Source organism: Camellia sinensis, chromosome 3 (genome assembly GCF_055761805.1).
Source record: "Camellia sinensis isolate YWXY chromosome 3, ASM5576180v1, whole genome shotgun sequence".
Lineage (NCBI taxonomy): Eukaryota > Viridiplantae > Streptophyta > Magnoliopsida > Ericales > Theaceae > Camellia > Camellia sinensis.
Genome location: NC_138963.1, coordinates 36056383 through 36076070, shown reverse-complemented (window position 1 = coordinate 36076070; position 19688 = coordinate 36056383). Strand labels below are relative to the sequence as shown.

At 44.2% G+C, this 19688-nt stretch overlaps 1 pseudogene; it reads left to right on the top strand.

Annotated features, from left to right (window-relative positions):
* The first annotated feature begins 6078 nt into the window (after positions 1 to 6078).
* On the top strand, positions 6079 to 7610 carry LOC114267074 (UPF0481 protein At3g47200 pseudogene; annotated as a pseudogene).
* The last annotated feature ends 12078 nt before the right edge of the window (positions 7611 to 19688 follow it).

The window sequence follows — 19688 nt, the reverse complement described above, 5'->3', positions numbered from 1 at the left end:
TGACACTGGCGAGCTCGGACGCCCCTTGCTCAGAGGGGTCCAGTGGCGTATAGATTTGGGAATTTTGCCTTCTTCCTCCTTCATCGATGATCTTTGCCGAGTCACCACAGATTCACGTCGGAGGTATAAATGGATGTTTTCTTGATTATATATATTGGGAATTCTATAAACGTATATATATATATATATATGTCTTTGTAACTTGGAGGCATAATTTGTTGTTTTCTTGAAATTACTCTACGTAATCGTTTGTGTTTTGTTAATGGGTTGAAATGATCACCTGGGTCAGCTCCAAAATACTTGAAATTTGTTGTGAAAGTTTCCATGATGAGCTCGTTTTAGTTTATAGAATTTCCTTATCAATTTGATTCCGATTGCAGTTTAGTTATTTACATGTGAGTGCATTTATAGTGTGCAGTTTTTTATCATTACGGTCCAGTGGCGTATTTTATTTATGGAAATTAAGGATTCAATGTCCTCTGGGTATAATCTTTTAGTCTATGTGTTTGTTTATATATGTTTTCGTGCTCCTCTTAGCTCAAAATCAGGGCAGACTGTGAACTTTTTGGGGCCCTAAGCAAACTCTCAAGATGAGGCTCTCTCTATATTTTCGTTCACTGAAAACTAAAGTTTGCTTGACTAAAATTACTAAAATTTGCTTACATAGTTTAGCAAAGTCTACTTTACTGTAAATATATATATATATATATATGTATGTATGTATATATAAAGCTATAATAGCAAAACAAATTGATAGCACCAAATTCAAATGCTCTTGGTAAACACTAATTGATAGCACATTTTGGGGAAGAATTATGCATTGAGCTCATTGAACTCATGTGATTGGAACACTCTTCATTGCTCTATGGAGATGCAAACTGTGCTCTTTATTTTTATTATAGTTTCAGATGCTATCCTCTGATTGTATTTTGGAGCAGGGGGTCTTCCATGCAAACTAGAGGGTATAGTCGAATCACCATGGTAAATGGATACCGTAACAAGTGTGAATTTTCAGTTGGATATTCTGTACAGGGAAAACCAACTGCGGGGTTTATGCTTGGGAACTTCAGGTAGTTATTGAATTTACCTTTTGGGATTCACTTCTTTACATTTTTCTCTTGTTTATCATAAAGAAGAATTATTTATTTCAGGGAGGGTGTAACAGCTGTTGAAGAACCTACGAACTGCCAAAATGTTTCCACATTGCACATTGCACTTTGATGATGAGTTAGTAAACAGTGAATTTGAGAGGATGGCTCAAGCATTTGCTGTGGGACCTTCTGCTGATTCTCCTTTGCCTCTAACATCATTGGTAGTTCAGGTACTAACTCTAAGTACATGTACTTGTTTGGGTCTGATATTTTAATTTCTTTATTAGATGGGCAGTTGTACTCTATAATCTGTCTGTTACCAGGATTCATGAAAACCTGAGCTTTTAAAGACCCAGCATGCAATGGAAAAATAAATGTACATGTATGGTGGAACCATTATTCAATCAATTCTTTTTTCTTTTTTTTTTACATTCTAAGATTATATAATGTGTACTTCATAATATACTGCTTGGATTTCTTGGATTGAGTCATAGATGAAAATTTTATACTATGTACTTCAAAATATGTGAAGTGTGTATTTTGTTTCCATAGCCACATACTTCAGAATAGGATGGAGAATTCTTTGCATTTCTTGTTAATTGGTTACTTTATTGACATCATTTTTCATATTTTCATTGTTACCACCAAGTGATAATCTGGTTGAACAACATAATATAGTAGTGTGAATTGTAGCTTACATATTCTTCATGTAGAAAATGCTACATTGTGAAAGCTTCTTTATGATGTTAAATTCTAATCTCTTTGAAGCTTTTTAGACAAGAATCTAGTTGCGTTTTTGAGTGCTTTTGATATAATAATTTTTTTCCCCCTAACATGTTCTACTGTCACTTCTATTTTTAAATTTTAAGTCATTTTGATTTTTCTCAATTTGCACTGTTTCACTTCTCTCCCCTAATTTGGTGTTAATGACTATAATTGATATGACTTAAATTTGCTTTTTTCAGGGCAGGTGTATAAGTTGAGGAGTCCTAGTGCAAAATACTTGGCCTCCTTGTCAACTTATGATTCCTCCAACCCAACTAAAGATTGGGGCTTCCCAGAATTGTCAATTGATGGGAAAATCCAAGCCCCACCCGGATCGGGTGGAAACTGTGAAGTGAAGATGATAAAGGGTGCTCCCGTTCACAAGGATTTGCCTTCATTGCCAGGTCAACTCTGTGCATCTAATAATGTAAGTTCTGCAGCATAGAAGCTTGGCAAGCTGAAACTGTACCTTCTTGTGCATAGTCTTATTTATCCAGGCATATGAAACAGTAATATTAGAGAAAAATATAGGAGAGAATTATAGGTCTAAGCTGCTTTACACATGATATAGCACTGCATCGATCAAATTTGTTTTGCATCAAAAAATCTTGCTTTAAGTTTTTGTTATCAAATCTGATTTTAGCAAAATTATATGGGCATCAAAATTATATGAGTCTTTCATATTGGTTTGGAATTGTTTTGCTTCTGCTACTACAAATCATGGTGTAGTCATTTGTAAAAGCACACAATTTCTGCCTCCAATCTGGTAGGTGTAGTTTTTGTACCTCCTGTTATATCAAAAATGGGAAATAATACATCACCTTCAGCAACACCATACATGTTATTGATAATGTGATTTAACCAAAATAATCATGAAAAAAGTATCTCCAGTCTCATAAACCAAACTTGAGGCAATCATCCTTAAATTATTATTCATCCTTAAATTATTATTGAACAGCAGTTGTTGCTCTAAGAAAAAAAAACTGCCGCCTAAATCATAACAACTAAATGTGGAAAACCACTAAATTTTTGTAAGAGAGAGCCAGGATAAAATTTTTGTAAGAGCATGTGGATTAAAGAACTAGAGTCCAAAGATGATGATCGGAAGTACGTGCTCATTTGTGTGCATGCTTATTTAAAGAAGTAATACTAAAAATATTTTTTGTTTTGGTATTTGAAGAAATAAAGAAGAAAGATGAAATAACAAGAAAGATATCACTTGATATAATCACTTGATTAGTTACAAATTTTGATATCACTTGATATAATCACTTGATATAATTAGTTACAAAAAAATTTGATATCACTGTTGCCCTTGATATCACTTGATATAATTACAAATTTTTAAAATTTAAGGATGATTAGTTATTATAAAATTTAATCCACAAATTATATCATCAAAATAAATTACCACTGTATTTTAATCTTAATATTATTTACGTTGTGCCTTTAGGCACGAGCATACGCTAGTATATATATATATATATATATATATATTATCATTTTTAACTATACAAAACAAGAGGTGAGGTTGGGTTGGTGTCCATATTGCCAGTGAAGTCAAAAAGGAGACAAACTACAAGCATGAGAGTTAGCTATCATTTACATCATTATCAGTTCCAATGTGACGTAAATCCAAATACACTTGGTTTCAATTACAAAATTTCTTGAAGCTTGTTCAATGCTTTTAATGTGATTCTGTCTTACCTTAGGAAGCAAACTGCAAATGCTAAATTGTTTGCCTTCTAAATAGAATATTTCTGGCCTTTACTATGTTCATCATTACCAGCTTGAATATTATGGGAGTGCAAATGTCGCTTGCTTCTCATATGTTAGTTATTTTTTTCCTCTTCACCCACCTATAAATAAATCTCCATTTTTATTTATGATTTTTGTGGGTTGTTGTTGTTGTAATGCTCTTCATTCATTAAACCCCTCAAACTGGGGTAAGTTGACTTTATCAGACTAATTTAGTGGATGTTGAACCTGTTTACTATTTTTATGCATAGAGATAGGCTAATTTAGTGGATGTCAAACTGGGGAGTGCAAATGTCCATTTTTATTTAGTGGAACTAGCGTCACTTGGTATTAATCTTATTAGTTTTTCATTTTATTTATATTATGCAGGATGTTTACATGTACTTCCGTGGCAGTGGCAAAGCAGCAGAGATGAAGCGTGAGGCTGGAAAACGGACAATGATGGCTGCGCTGCCATGATTCAGAAAGATTCTTTGGTTTGATAATGCTGAGAGAAATCGAAACATTCACTATTTTTTTGCACTTGTGCCTAGTCTAGTATTTATATGCCTTCATATAATCTGCTTAAAATATGTATGTAAAAGACAGATTTTGACAAACAAGTTTAAGTTAGGACATGTGGTACATATGTCCTTTTTGGAAATTAATTTGGTTAGTCCTGTATTATGTATGAAATGAAATTATTGACGTTGGATTAGACTTGGTTCGTATGGAATTTGTATTATATATAGAATTGGACGTTTATTTTTAATGTTTTGGATGGTTGGAACTAGAATGTGTGCACGTTGTTGAATGCTTGATAATATATTTAGCGTTGATGGGTTATATTGAATCCTGGGTTATGTACGTACTGGTTGTATTAAACATGGATGTAGGTTGTTTAGAATTTTTTTGGAAAATAAAAAAAAAAAACATAAAATATCTGGCCACCAAATATTTTGGTAGCCAAATACATAGTTGGAATTTTTTGGCTACGAATAATTTAGTAGCAAAAACATTTGGCGACTAAAACATTTGGTAGCAAAAAGTAAGGAATAGTTGGTTAAAATTTTCATGTAGAACTTTTAGTGACTAAAAAATTAGTAGCCGAAATGTCACTATTGCCGACTAAGTATGGATTTGTAGCCAAATGTTAACTTTTAGTGACTAATTCTTTCGTAGCAAAAAGTAACACATTCGCCGACCAAACGAATGTTAGTAGCCAAAAGTCACATTCGGCGACTAATACTTTAGTGGCGGAAACATACCTTTTGCCGACTAAACTAAGATTAGTAGCCAAATGTGTACACTTTCGGCGACTAAACAAATTTTAGTCGCCAATACTATCGCCGTCAGGGTAAAGGCGACGAGCTTAGCGACAAAAAATTTTGGCCGCTAAATGGTTTCGGCGACCAAATTTTGGACTTTTGGCGACCAATATTTTGGTAGCCAAAAGCGACATTTCTTGTAGTGTATCCTAGTCACTTATTGAACACTTGGCTAACTAAAAAAAAGAAAAATTATATGGTTCACAATATATACAAATTTTATTGCTACATTATTTTAGTTAAAGTTTTGGTATAAATTTTTTATATATTTAAAATTTTGATTAATATTTTTATGGGGTCATCCGACCAAAAGTATTCTTATTTACTGATATCCTAATTAATTATATTTACTAAAGTTGGACACTATTGTATTGATATGTATATTATTAATATATATATATATATATATATATTTTTTGTGATTTTATTTTGGGACATGAGATTTTGAGTCTCAAATTCTTCTATCATTATGTCTTAAAACACTCACAATCTGTAGATTATGCCTAAATTTTTACATATTTCAATGGTGTAAACGTAGAGAAACAGGAGCACACAAAAATTTAACGAGAAATGATCCTTGATCTAATTTTATATATCTAACATTACAATAATTGGATTTAATTTTTAGATTTGAATAGTAATACCCTAAAAAATAAAAACAATGTTAAGAATAAAGAATCAATAATAAAATGATTTACAAAAAATTTATAAAATAAATAATTTTAATTATAATAATGATATCACATCATTAATAACATATAGTATCACCATCAATATAAAAAACAAAAAACTTACATAAGAGGGATGAAATTCACAAACCATTCTGCCACCTACACGTAAGGTGACAAACAAACAAACAAAAAAAACTATTAAATAGTAATATCTTATCAAAACTCAACAATAAGGAAAGCTTCTTTAGGTTGTTTACTAATCTCCTTCCTCAAATAATTGACTGTGGACAGTAGATAGTGAAAATTGCAAAATTATACAATAATCTCGAAATATTATATGACTATCTTCTTTTATAAATTATTATTTATTATATCTTTCATTGCTTTAATCACCTAATATAATAACTTATTTATTCACTTTTTTTCACTAATTATAATATCAAAAAAATATTACGAGTCCATAATCGGGAACTGAATAGTGATGAGATAACCATATACTCTCCTCTTTCCTTCCTCATACATGTTCTACCAAATTTATAATCTTTTTTCACCAACATTTGTTCCCAAGAAAAAGCCCTCTTCTTCTCTACCCAATTATGCCCACATCACCACCAGACATGGGTAGCAATTCAGGCACACAACCACCCCACAACCACCACACCATCACCGTATGGGAAGCGCACCAAGCCCGATTAGACAGCATGCGCCAAAAAATCACCGCCACACCGGTCCTCCTCAGCAAGACCGCCGGCCACAGCTCCTGCTCCATCTTCGGAGTCCCCCAAACCCTCATCGACATCAACGGCAGCGCCTATCAACCCCACATCGTCTCCATCGGCCCCTACCACCACTCCCAACCCCACCTCCAAATGATCGAAGAGCACAAATGGCGTTTTTTAGGCTCACTTTTAAGTCGAACCCAATCCAAAGGCCTCACTTTAGAAGACTACCTCAAAGCAATTCAACCCCTCGAATCCAAAGCCAGAGATTCCTACTCCGAAACCATCCGATTCGACACCGATGAGTTCATCGAAATGTTAGTCCTCGACGGCTGTTTTATAATCGAATTGTTCCGCAAAATAGGCAACGTGGTTCGTTTCGACCAAAACGAACCATTAGTGTCTTCGCCTTGGGTGTACTCCTTTTTTTTTTACGAGATCTTATTCGCTTAGAAAATCAAATCCCTTTCTTTATCCTACCACGCTTGTTCGATCTCTCAGTAATGTCCGGAGAAGAGTCTGGTCCTTCTCTTGCCAAACTCGCAATCGATTTCTTCAACAACGCCATCCAAAGGCCTGATGATGTCATCGCCCAGTGCCAAACCCTACAAGGAAAACACTTGCTTGATTTTCTCAGATCGAGTTTTATTCCAAAGGATCCACAAGAAAATAAGCAACGGACTCCGGCAGCTGCCACGCACGTAATCCAATGCGTCTCCAAGCTCCGCCGTGCCTGAATTAATCTCCGGCAGGGTAAGGTGGCGGAGGATAGCTTCCTGGTGGTCAAATTCAAGAACGGGGTGATCGAAATGCCAACAATCTCCATCGACGATTTCATGAGCTGTTTCATGATCAACTGCGTTGCCTACAAAGCACTTTACGACCTATGCCATGTTTCTGAACTGCTTAATCAACACGGCTAAAGACCTGGAATACCTACCGGATCAAAACATAATTGAAAATTATTTTGGGACCGATACCGAGCTAACCAAATTCATCAATAATTTGGGGAGAGATGTGACTTTTGACATAGAGATTTGTTATTTGTCTGGGTTGTTTGGTGAATTGAATCAGTATTACAGGAATGGTTGGGATGTACAGTGGGCGAGCTTTAGGTACACTTATTTTAGAAGTCCGTGGTCGTTTATATCGGCATTGACTGCGTTTGTTCTTCTGGTTCTTGCTGTGTTACAGACTTTGTATTCTGTGCTAAGTTACATTAAAGAGCCGTAAAAATTTCGAAATGGACTGAGAAAATATGTAAAATATGATTATATTTGATTCACATCTGTTTTTTTCTTTTTGGAGTCCTTACTTAAATTCATATTCTAGATATAGTTTTATTGAAAAATGTTAAATATGCATACATTTAATTTAATTAATTAATTATTTATTTTTTTGTGATGCCAAGTGTCTATTAATAATTATTTTTAAGAGGGTAATGTATATGATTAATTATATTTTTTTGTTCTTGAATAATACATTTTGTGATATTTTGTTTTATAACGTTTTAATTGCTAATTTTACTCTTACAATATTGAATGTGTTAAAGAGTATCCAACAGAAAGTACCCACAAGGAAACAAGAAGTGGGGTTGATTTTTAGAACTTTAAAGTGACTGGTAGATGAGATCAAGGCAGCTATGCAATATCATAAAAAATATTTTATAAAAATAATTATGAAAATTTTTTTATCTTTAAATTATATATATAATAAGTTATAAAGTATTATATAAGAATAAAGATTCTTTCATGATTATTTTCATAAAGAATTATCATAATGCCTATTGATAATGCTGTCCGTCCCGGGTGGATGGGTCGGGCTGGTCCAAGCTCTTCAAGTTCCGGTTCAAGGTGATGATTCCGTCGAATGACCTGCAAGCAAGTCCAAAGGGGAACGGGGCAGTCCCCCAGTGAACCCTCTGGCGAGAGAATTAGTAGTGGAAGGAGGAAATGTAGAGAGAGAGAGATAGATAAAAAGCTTAACCTTTCTCTTGTCTTTCTATTTTTGCTTATATCCTTTGGTAATCATTTCATTGTCCCTTATGACGTGCCCCCTTCCGCCGAAAGCCTGTGCCGTAGCTTATCTTGTTCAGGGTGAGGGGGCTCTGTTCCGACGGGGAGGTGTTGTCGTAATAAATGTTGTGATGGGCTGCATTAATGGTGATGTGTTGTGGTAATAACTCTGCAGATCTTTGTTTGCTGATGTGGCCTGTGTTCCACCTGCCATGTGCCCGAATGCCATTGGCCCCCCATGTCTAGATGGCCTCCAGCTGTCCTGGGCTTTGCCAACCGGGCTATGCTATTGGTCCCAAACGATGGGTTTGGGGTGGTTTGCTGTGGGCCGTATGCCTTGTGGGCCTATCCATGTTAGTAGTCCCCCATTTCTGAATGCAGCTTTAGCCCAACGAAGGGAATAGTAATAAGGAAGAGAAGTGCGAACCGAGTGGAGGGGCCGACTGGAAGCCGTGCTGACCGCAAGGGTGACTAAACGGGAGAAGCTGACCGTGAGGGTGGCCGAGTGGGAGGGGTCGACCGTGAGGCATGCCGACCGCGAGGGTGGCCGAGCGGGGGGGACCGACCGAGAGGCGTGCCGACCGCGAGAGTGGCCGAGCGGGAGGGGTCAACCGAGAGGCGTGCCGACCGCGAGGGTGGCCGAGCGGGAGGGGTCGACCGTGAGGCGTGCCGACCAGGACGGCGCGGGGCTCAAAAGAGAGGGGGTAGGGTGGGGCCATGTGATGATTTAAAATGAAAAGGACAGAGTAAGGGGAGGGGACAGTGCATCGTGGCCATACACGTGGCAATATCGTGGGGGAAGTGAAGCGTTGGAGCAGAAATGAAACGATAGGTCACGAAGGGGGGTTTTGAAAAGGCGGTTTTGGCGGTTGATTTGAAAGGTTTTGAAACAAGCGAAAATTAATGTGGATCCATGGAATACGGGTAAACTGTGGGTTTTTGGTATAATGCGCTTCACCTACCTTTTTACAAAAACTCAAAATATCCAAGTGCTAATTCCTTTATTGCGTACGACACACCTGTGTAGCATTTTCTCAACTTCCTTGCTCCTGCGTCAGAAGTGATTTGTAAGCAAACCCTAGAAATGGCACAAGAAGAAGTAGTCAATGTGAGGGTGGACCCGCTGGGAGACGATGATGCAGAGGAGTTAGCAGCGCGATATAGGACGGAGACACGGATGGTGGGAGCGGGGGTGGGGGAATCGGTGGGAGAATCGCAGGCGTCGGCCCTGATATTGGCTCCAAAGCCACTAAGCCAGGTAGAGCCAGATCAGTGGCACATGAAGGCGGACAAATCCACACTCACGGCGGCGGATTTTGAGGTTATCAGGGAACGATACCAGATTCCGGCGGAGGTGGAGTTATTGCTGCCGACATCAAGGGAAAGGCCGTCTACTGCTAGGCTAGGGGAGTTTTCCCTGTACGAGGAGGCGCTAAAAGGTGGGCTGAGGTTGCCACTGCCCCAAGTGGTGGTTGACGTGCTGAATCGCCTGGAGGTAGCGCCGGGGCAATTGATGCCCAATGCATGGAAGATTCTGCTGGCCTGTGCGAGTGCGTGGCCCAAGGCGAATGGAGGGGAGGCCATGACAGTAGACGAGTTCTTTTCGTGTTACAAGGCGTCGGGGCAGCAAGAAACTTGGGTCACCCTACAGGCGGTGATGGGGAGGGAATTGGTGGCGGGGCTGCTGACATCGATCAAGGGGTGGCGGCCACGGTGGTTCTACGTGTCTGCTAATGGGGGAGTGGGGGTGCGCACCATCTAGAAGGTGCCAACTAGGTCGATGGAGTCGAGACTGGGGGCAATGGCGGAAGAGAGGGTGAAGAGAGTGAAGGAGTGCAGAGAGAGAGAGAAGGCCAAATGGGACGAGCTTGTGCAACCGTCTACATTGTTTGAGGCGGGGCTGGGGCCGCAACCGAAGGGTGGGGACCTCGACCGAGCAGAATTAGAGGCGAGGAGAAAAGCTCAGGAGGTAGAGGATCAGGCCATTCTGGCCAAGGCCACGAAGTTGAAGGAAGCGCGAGGAGACCGACCGCTTCAACCGATCGCGCGGGAGAGGATCCGACAGCGCCCAAGGTCGTTGGGGGGTAAAGATTTAAGCAGTTTTGAGCCGCAGCCGCCCCCTGTAGACCCTGTAAAAGAACAGGCCAGAAATGAGGGGGAGGCTCTGAAAAAGAAGAAGAAGAAGAGGAGTGCCCCAGAGGAAGCCGCAGATGAGTCTGGGGCCAAGAGGGCGAAGGTGGCCCCAACTGAGGTGGAGGTCCCTGTGGCCAAGGATGCTCTAGAGATGGTAGAGGTCATCCCAACGGTGGAGGTTGTGGAGATTGATCCAACAGTGCAAGTGGAGGCTGGGCTGACTGAGGCGGCGCCGAGCGGAAGGGAGCAGGTCCAGAAGGGGCCTGCCCCCCAAGAAGGAGGGGTTCGTCTGGCTACGGCAATCTATCACGCGCGCGCGGTAGCTGGAAGGTTAGAGGGAGAAGAAGGCCCAGCCAAGGCGGGGGCAGACCGCTTGGTGAAGATTGTGGAGGAGACAGCTCTGCGCACGGCATCAGGATACAATGAGGCTGACTTGCTGAGGGGGTTATGCTCCGCCCAAATGGAGGTAACTACCTTGGCGGGGGCCCTCCTTAGGAAGGCAGGGGCTGCCAAGTGAAAGGCTGAAGAGGCCAAGGCCCAGTTGGTCAAATTGAAGAAAGACAGTGCCGACTGGAAGACTGCCCATGCGGATCTGCCAGCAGTCAAGTTGGAGCTGGAGGACACACGCCGTAAGGTCATGTCGCTCGAGTTCCAACTGGCTGGCGAACAGAAAAAGTTTGAAGAGTCTGAAAGGGCCTGCGCCGTTGCGGTCAAGCGGCATGAAGAGGCCATGAGTAGCAATGAAGAGCTGGTCAGGCAAAAGGATGAAGCAGATTCCAGAATTGGAGATCTGTTGAAGGATTTGGGGGAGGAGCGCGCCAGAGCAGAGGAGGAGAAAGGGAGGCTCCTGAAGGAGTGGGAATCAGAGAAGGCGAAGGCGACGGCGGAGCTGGAGAGTTTGAAGAAGGGGGTAGAAGAGGAGAGAGCGATGGCGGTTGCTGAAAGGGGGGCCCTGCAAAGAGAGCTGGACGAAGAGAGGGCGAAGGCGGCGTTTGAGAGGCGGCCTACCCTGATCTGTGCGTCGCAGCAGTGGAGCAATATAAAGGGTCCCCCGAATTTCAGATGGCGGTAGACGCCGCTGTCGCCAGGAGTCTGGCTGGGCAAGAGTCTGGGGGGGGTGGGCCCATCAAGGAAGACTGCTGGAGGTAGGACAGAAGCAGAGGTGATTGAAAACTTCCAGCAGTCAGACTTCTACAAGCACGAAATGGCCGAGTTCTGGGACAGTGGTTGGAAGATGTTCAAGCGCAGAGCTGAAGAGCTGTTCCCACACTTGGACCTGAGTAGTGTAACAATAGGTGAAGATGATGTGGCCCAAACCCCCCTGGACGAGGGCATTGAAGAAGAAGAGCTGGCGTCCAGCGAGGAGGAATAACCAAGAAGAAGAAAAGCTGGGCATGCTCTGTGTTTCTGTAGTTTTTTTTTTTTTGTAATGAACTTGTGTACACATTGTAAAGAAATGAGTGAATGAATGAAGAATTTAATTGTAATGAATTTGTGTACAAATGTTATTTTGTTATTTTGTTTTTTGTAATGCTCTGTGTTTTGTTATTTTGTGTACAAATGTTTATGTTGCAATAAAAATTTCGTGCAAAGTTAAAGTTAAAAGTTCCTCCCTACGGAGTGCGATTGGAGTTGTATGAAAATTGAAAGGATGATAGTGGTTGATTGAAAAATTGGAGTAGGAAATTGTAGAACATAATATGAAGTACGGATGAAGAATCCACGGATGAGGACAAAAGGTAGGTGGCCAATTGTAACTAAACAGTTAATTGTAAACTTGTAGAGAAAAGATTGGAGAAATAAACTGGGTGAGGTGGTAGATAATCTGATTAGTAAATAAAATACGTGAGAGCATGTTTGGAATTTAACTAGGTAAAAACGTGGTCCTGGAATTGTGAAGAAGCTTCAAAATGTGACTAAGTGTTAAAAATGTGGTCCTGCTTGGCTTTGAAGTGCTCAGTCTGGCTGAGGCTTTGAGTGCTCGGTCTGACCGAGGCTTTAAAGTGCTCAGCCTGGCTGAGGCTTTGAGTGCTTGGTCTGGCCGAGGCTTCAGGTGCTCGGTCTGGCCAAGGCTTTGAAGTGCTCAGCCTGGCTGAGGCTTTGAGTGTTCGGTTTGGCCGAGGCTTCAGGTGCTCGGTCTAGCTGAGGCTTTGAAGTGCTCAGCCTGGCTGAGGCTTTGAGTGCTCCGACTGGCAGAGGCTTTAGGTACTCGGTCTGGCTGAGGCTTTAGGTGCTCGGTCTGGCCGAGGCTTTGAAGTGCTCAGCCTGGCTGAGGCTTTGAGTGCTCCAACTGGCAGAGGCTTTAGGTGCTCGGTCTGGCCGAGGCTTTGAAGTGCTCAGCCTGGCTGAGACTTTGAGTGCTCCGACTGGCGAAGGCTTCAAGTGCTCGGTCTGGCCAAGGCTTTGAAGTACTCAGCCTAGCTGAGGCTTCAGGTGCTCGGTCTGGCCGAGGCTTTGAAGTGCTCAGTCTGGCTGAGGCTTCGAAGTGCTCAGTCTGGCTGAGGCTTTGAAGTACTGATAGTGAAAAAGTTATGGGAGTGATATACAGACAGTTGAATTATGAAAGCTGAGATCTGCAGTCGGAATTTGCATTATGTGTTAAAGAAAGAAATACAACAATATTGACAATACAAAAGTATGAACTTATTGATAGTAACGCTTCAAATGTTCCGCATTCCAGGGATGGGGCAGGTTTCGGCCTTCCATGTCTTGAAGTCGGTAAGTGCCTGGTCATGGTCGGGCTTTCACAATGTAGGGCCCCTCCCATTTGGCTGCCAGTTTGCCCTCGGTTGGATTCTTTGTAGCAAGAGTCACTTCTCGTAAGACAAGGTCCCCCACAGAGAACTCTTGTGGTCGAACTCGGCGGTTGTAGTGTGTTCTCATTTTCTGCTGGTATGAAGCCAATCTGACAGCAACAGTCTCTCTGAGCTCTTCGACGAGGTCCAGGTCTGTTCGATGGAGTTCTTCGGCTGCGGCCAGATCCGGATGTAAAACCCTGGGAGTGGGCAGACCGACTTCTATCGGAATAACCGCCTCAGCGCCATATGTTAAGCGAAAAGGGGTTTCCCCAGTGGGAGTGCAAGCAGTGGTTCGGTAAGCCCAGAGTATGTTTGGTAGTTCCTCAGCCCAAAGGCCTTTAGCAGCTTCGAGCTTAGTTTTGATGATTTTCAGAAGGGAACGGTTGGTGACCTTAACTTGGCCGTTTGCTTGGGGGTGACCGGGAGAAGAGAAGCATGGTTGAATCTGGAAATCTGCACAAAATTTTATGTACTTCGTGTTGTCGAATTGTTTGCCATTGTCAGAGATGATGGCTTGAGGGATGCCAAATCGGCAAATGATCGATTGCCAGATAAACCTGGTGGTGTTCCGCTAGGTGATTGTGGCAAGGGGTTCAGCCTCGACCCACTTGGTGAAGTAATCAATGGCGACAATTGCGAACTTGGTCTGGCCTCGACCGGTGGGAAGTGGACCAACCAGGTCGATCCCCCACTTGGCAGACGGATAAGGGCTGCAGAGTGTGATTAACTCTGTAGAAGGAGCATGGGGGATGTTGGCAAAGCGTTGACATTTATCGTATTTGAGCACGAAGTCGGTCGCATCCTGATTAAGAGTTGGCCAAAAATACCCAATACGGAGTATCTTCTGGGCAAGGGACCTGCCACCTGAATGATTACCACAAATTCCCTCATGGATCTCCTGCATTACATAAGTTGCTTGAGCTGGATTGAGGCACCGTAGATATGGCCGAGAGAAACCGCGCTTATACAATATACCGTCGACAATGATGTAATTGGACGCTCGGGATCGGACTTTGGCAGCCTGCTGTTGGTCATCTGGGAGTGCTCCTGTGGTCAAGAATAGGAGAATGTCGGATGCCCAAGGGATGGGTTCGTTTTGGATGTATTGTACAGCTTGCAGGTTGGGTGAAATGGCCGGGTGGTGTAGATATTCGACGCGGACATCATGGCTGAGAGTAGGATGGTTAGCAGAGGCCAACTGAGCCATCTCATCTGCTTTAGAGTTTTCCGCCCGAGGAATGTGCCTGATGTGGAAGGTATTAAAGAGGCGAGCAAGGGGGAGTGCCATGTCCCTGTAAGCTCGCATCGTGTCTTCCTTGGCATCAAAATCCCCCGTCATCTGACTGACGACGAGCTGGGAGTCGCTGAATACTCGGAGGTGGGTGACCCCTATGTCCTTGGCATGGTGGAGTCCCGCTATTAATGCCTCATACTCGGCTTCATTTTTGCTTGCTTCAAACAAGAAACAGAGGGCACATTTGAAGTAGCCGCCCTCAGGGGAGGTGAGGATGAGGCTGGCACCACTTCCTTCTCTTCGAGACGAACCGTCGACATTGAGAGTCCAAGAATGAGGATCTTCTGGCTCTGTTGGAGTTGGTGGGGGCGGGGGTGTAGTGGTCGGGGTCGGCTTGGTGAATTCCATGATGAAGTCAGCTACAGCCTGCCCCTTGATTGCTATCTGAGGGCGGTAGGAGATGTCGAACTGGCTGAGTTCAACGGACCACTGCATCAGTCTACCTGAGAGTTCTAGTTGCTGCATGACCTTTTTCAGGGGCTGGTCGGTGAGGACCACTATGGGGTGGGCTTAGAAGTACGGGCGGAGTCGTCTGGAGGCAATGATCAAGGCCAGGGACAGTTTTTCTAGCAAGGGGTAGTTCTGCTCCGCGCCCCTGAGAGCCCGACTGATGTAATAGACCGGCCGTTGGATTGAGCCATCTTCTCTAAGGAGAGCTACACTGACTGCGGTTCCCGATACTGCTAAGTAGAGGAAGAGGGGTTCGCCCGTGATTGCTTGGGAGAGAAGGGGAGGGTTGGCCATGCATTGCTTTAACTGTTGGAAGGCCTCTTCGGATTCAGCTGTCCATTCAAAAGTCTGCCGAAGAACTTTGAAGAAGGGCAAGCACTTATCTGTCGCACGGGAACTGAAGCGGTTGAGGGCCGCCACTCGGCCGGTGAGTCTTTGAACCTCTTTGACCGTCCTAGGCGACTGCATCTCAACCAAGGCCTTGATCTTCTCAAGGTTAGCTTCGATGCCACGCTGAGTGACCATAAAGCCCAAAAATTTGCCAGACCCTACGCCGAAGGCGCACTTCTCTGGGTTGAGCTTCATCTGGTACTTGCGCAAGGTGGCAAAGGTCTCCCGTAAATCAGTGAGGTGATCGGAGGAGTATTTGCTTTTGACTAGCATGTCATCGAGGTAGACTTTCATATTTCGACCTATTTGATGATGGAAAACGGCATTAACCAGCCGCTGATAAGTAGCCCCAGCATTCTTCAATCCGAACGGCATTACACAGTAGTGGTAGGTACCTCGGTCGGTAATAAACGATGTGTGCTCCCGATCAGATATGTGCATCAGGATTTGGTTGTACCCAGAGAAGGCATCCATGAAGCTGAGCATTTGATGACCGGCCGTGGCGTCGACCAGGAGATCTATACGGGGAAGGGGGTAGCTGTCTTTGGGACAAGCTCGGTTCAGGTCAGAGTAGTCGACACAGAGCCGCCATTTGCCATTGTGTTTGCGGACGAGGACCATGTTGGACAACCATCTAGGGTAGTCCACGTTTTTTATGAATTGGGCCTCGAGGAGCTTGTCAACTTCTGCGGCTATAAGAGTGTTGCGCTCCAGATGGAAAATGCGTTGCTTCTGGCGGTGGGGTCGAAAGTGGGGTTCGATGCTGAGGCGGTGGGTTATGAAGGAGGAGTCGATGCCTGGCATGTCAGAATGGGTCCAGGCGAATACATCTCTGTGCTCGGTCAGGAGAGCAATAAGGTCGGCCTTGGCTTGGAAAGGTAATTGGCTGCCAATTTTGGCGGTTTTGGTTGGGTTGGTGAGATCAATGTTAACTTCAACAAGTTCCTCTACGAGTTCACCTCTGACCAGCTCGTCCTCGTCTCGGACGTCAAGCCCTTCGATGATCATGGCCTCTTTTAACTTGACTTCTTTGAGTGAGGCGACATAACACTCCCTGGCTACGGCCTGTTCTCCTTTGACAGTTCCGACACCGAGATCGGTAGGAAATTTGATGGCAAGATGATATGTGGATGTAATGGCTTGGAAGGCGTTTAAGGCTGTGCGGCCAAGGATGATGTTGTAAGCAGAGGGGCAGTCGACCACAAGAAAGGTGAGCAACTTAGTGGTCTGCCGCGGGTGCTCGCCAATGGTGATAGGTAGATCGATGGAGCCGATGGAGGTCACACGGTCGCTGGTGAAGCCGACCAGAGGGGTTTGGAGAGGAGACAAGTTTTCTTTCCCAATCTTGAGCTGGCGGAAGCAATTGAGGAAGATGATGTCTGAAGAGCTGCCGTTGTCTGTGAGGACTCGTCTGACCTTGTAGTTGGAGAGGATGACGGAAATGACAAGGGGGTCATCATGTGGGTAACGGACTCCTGCATAGTCGGTGTCGGTGAATGTGATGGGTTCGATCCATTGTTTTAACTGTTTGGCAGGTCGGTCCACCGTCGCCACTGCTTTGTCTGAGCCCCGCCTGATTTTTCTGAGCTCTGCCTTCTGAGCCGAGCGGGATGGTCCCCCGCAAGCAAGGCCGCCTGAAATGACTCTGATTTCTTCGACTGGTGAAGGGGGATTACCTAGAGGCCGAGGCTGTGGTGGTGGGCGATCGTGGCCTTGGTTAGGTGGGGCTTGATTGCGGGGTGGGGTTTGTCGGCGATTGTTCCTGGGAAGGTCGGTTCTTTGCCTCTGTGGAGGGCGGGTGTCTGTGAATCGGCTGAGGCGGCCCTGGCGTATGAAGGTCTCGATCTGATCTTTGAGGTTAATACACTCATCGGTTGTATGGCCATGGTCTTGGTGGAAACGGCAGTATTTGGACTGATCTTTCCGAGTGGAAGGGTTTCGTGAAGGTAAGGGCCACTTGAGGGGGTAGTCCCGCTGGATCTGATTGAGGACGTGCTCTATAGGGGAGTTGAGAGGTGTGTACCGCTCAAACCGACCGGGCGGTCGGCTCGGAGTCGACCGTTCGGCTCGGGGGGGTCGGTCATTATAGTGGGGTGTTTGGCTATTATACTGGGCGGTTCTGGGTTCGGAGTCCTTCCTCTTGTCTCTGGAGGTCGGATTTTTAGGGGTCGGCTCTTGTCGAGCGGCCAGGAAATCTTCAGCATTCATGTATTTCTGGGCTTTGGATAGTAGGGCTGCCATAGTGGTTGGAGGGTTTTTGGAAAGGGAGAAAAGGAAATCCGACGACCGCAGGCCGGCCATGAAAGCGGTGAGGATGACCTTGTCGTCATTCTCCGCTACTTGAAGGGCCTCGGTGTTGAAGCGGGTGACGAAGCTGCGGAGCGACTCCCCCTCGGTCTGATGAATGTTTAGGAGTTGGGTGGCTGGGCGTCTCTGACGCTGGGCTCCGATAAAATGGCTCAGGAAAGAGTCACTGAGGTGTTGAAAGGTGGAGACGGAGTCCGCCGGTAACTGGCTAAACCACAACCGAGCTGATCCCTTTAGTGTCACTGGAAAAGCTCGGCACATGATCTCGTCAGGGAAAGCATGGAGGATCATGAGGGTGCGGTAGGTTTCCAGATGGTCGACTGGGTCCGTCGTGCCATCGAAGGAGTCAATGGTAAGCATTTTGAACTTGGCGGGCAATGGTTTGTCGCGGATGGAGGCAACAAAAGGCGAGTTGGCAGTGACTGAGGGCTTGTGCTGAATGTTCTGCATGACCCCTTGTAGTTGGAGTTTCATAGCTCGGAGTTCAGCGTCCCAGAGGGGAATGTTGTTGCCATGGTCGGTCAATGGGGGCTGGACACTGCTGGCTTCCCCCTCAGGGGCTAGTGGCACGACTGGCGGGCGTGGAGGTGGTAGGCTCATATGCGGAGGAGGAGGGGGTTGTAAACCTTCTGGGTTGAGGGGAGGGGGTTGTGGAGCAATGTGGCCCGGGGTTCTTTCTTGGTTGGGTGGAATGTCTGGAGGTGGAGCGGGGAGGTTTCTTTGGAGCAAAGCATTGATCAGGGCTTGGTTTTGCTCGGCCATGCGGTTAATACTGTTAGTAAGTTCGATGATGTACTGTGGTGGGTTGTTTGGATAGGAAGGGTCTGTTTGATGATCAGTGGTATTATGGTGGGAGGCCATGGACCTAGTCGTGACCATACACCTAGACGGGTGAGAGGAAAAAGGTAATGGTGAGAAAGGAGGGCTCCGGCGATAGTGAACACAACTAGCGCACGAATAAACCACAAGGTTCCCACAGACGGCGCCAACTGATAATGCTGTCCGTCCCGGGTGGATGGGTCGGGCTGGTCCAAGCTCTTCAAGTTCCGGTTCAGGGTGATGATTCCGTTGAAGGACCTGCAAGCAAGTCCAAAGGGGAACATGGCAGTCCCCCAGTGAACCCTCCGGCGAGAGAATTAGTAGTGGAAGGAAGAAATATAGAGAGAGAGAGATAGATAAAAAGCTTAACCTTTCTCTTATCTTTCTATTTTTGCTTATATCCTTTGGTAATCATTTCACTGTCCCTTGTGACGTGCACCCTTCCGCCGAAAGCCTGTGCCGTAGCTTACCTTGTTCAGGGTGAGGGGGCTTTGTTCCGACGGGGAGGTGTTGTCGTAATAAATGCTGTGATGGGCTGCATTAATGGTGATGTGTTGTGGTAATAACTCTGCAGATCTTTGTCTGCTGATGTGGCCTGTGTGTCCACCTGTCATGTGCCCGAATGCCATTGGCCCCCATGTCTAGATGGCCTCCAGCTGTCCTGGGCTTTGTCAACTGGGCTATGCTATTGGTCCCAAACGATGGGTTTGGGGTGATTTGCTGTGGGCCGTATACCTTGTGGGCCTATCCATGTCACCTATCATTTTTCTTATTTTTTTATGAATAAAAAAAAAGAAAGAAGTAATGCATTGTTTTATTCATAAAAAAAGAAAGAAGCAATGCGTTGTTTTCTTTTGGGGTGGTTGGGTGGGTGAGTGTGTATGGAGAAGAAGAATAAATTGTTTTTTTATTTGGAGTAACGTGACGTGATGCTTTAATTTGATATTGATTACTTTTTTTTTATTGAATTTTTTAAGAAAAATTTACAAGTGTCAAGTAATAAAAAATATAAAATAATATTTTTAAATTATTAAATTATTTTTTGAAGAATAATGTTATTCAAGTAAAAAAAAATAGATTTACTTTTCAAATCTACTAATGTAACAATATATTAAAATATTTAAAATAAATCTCCCTTATATATTTTCTAACCATTCTATTTATATATTAT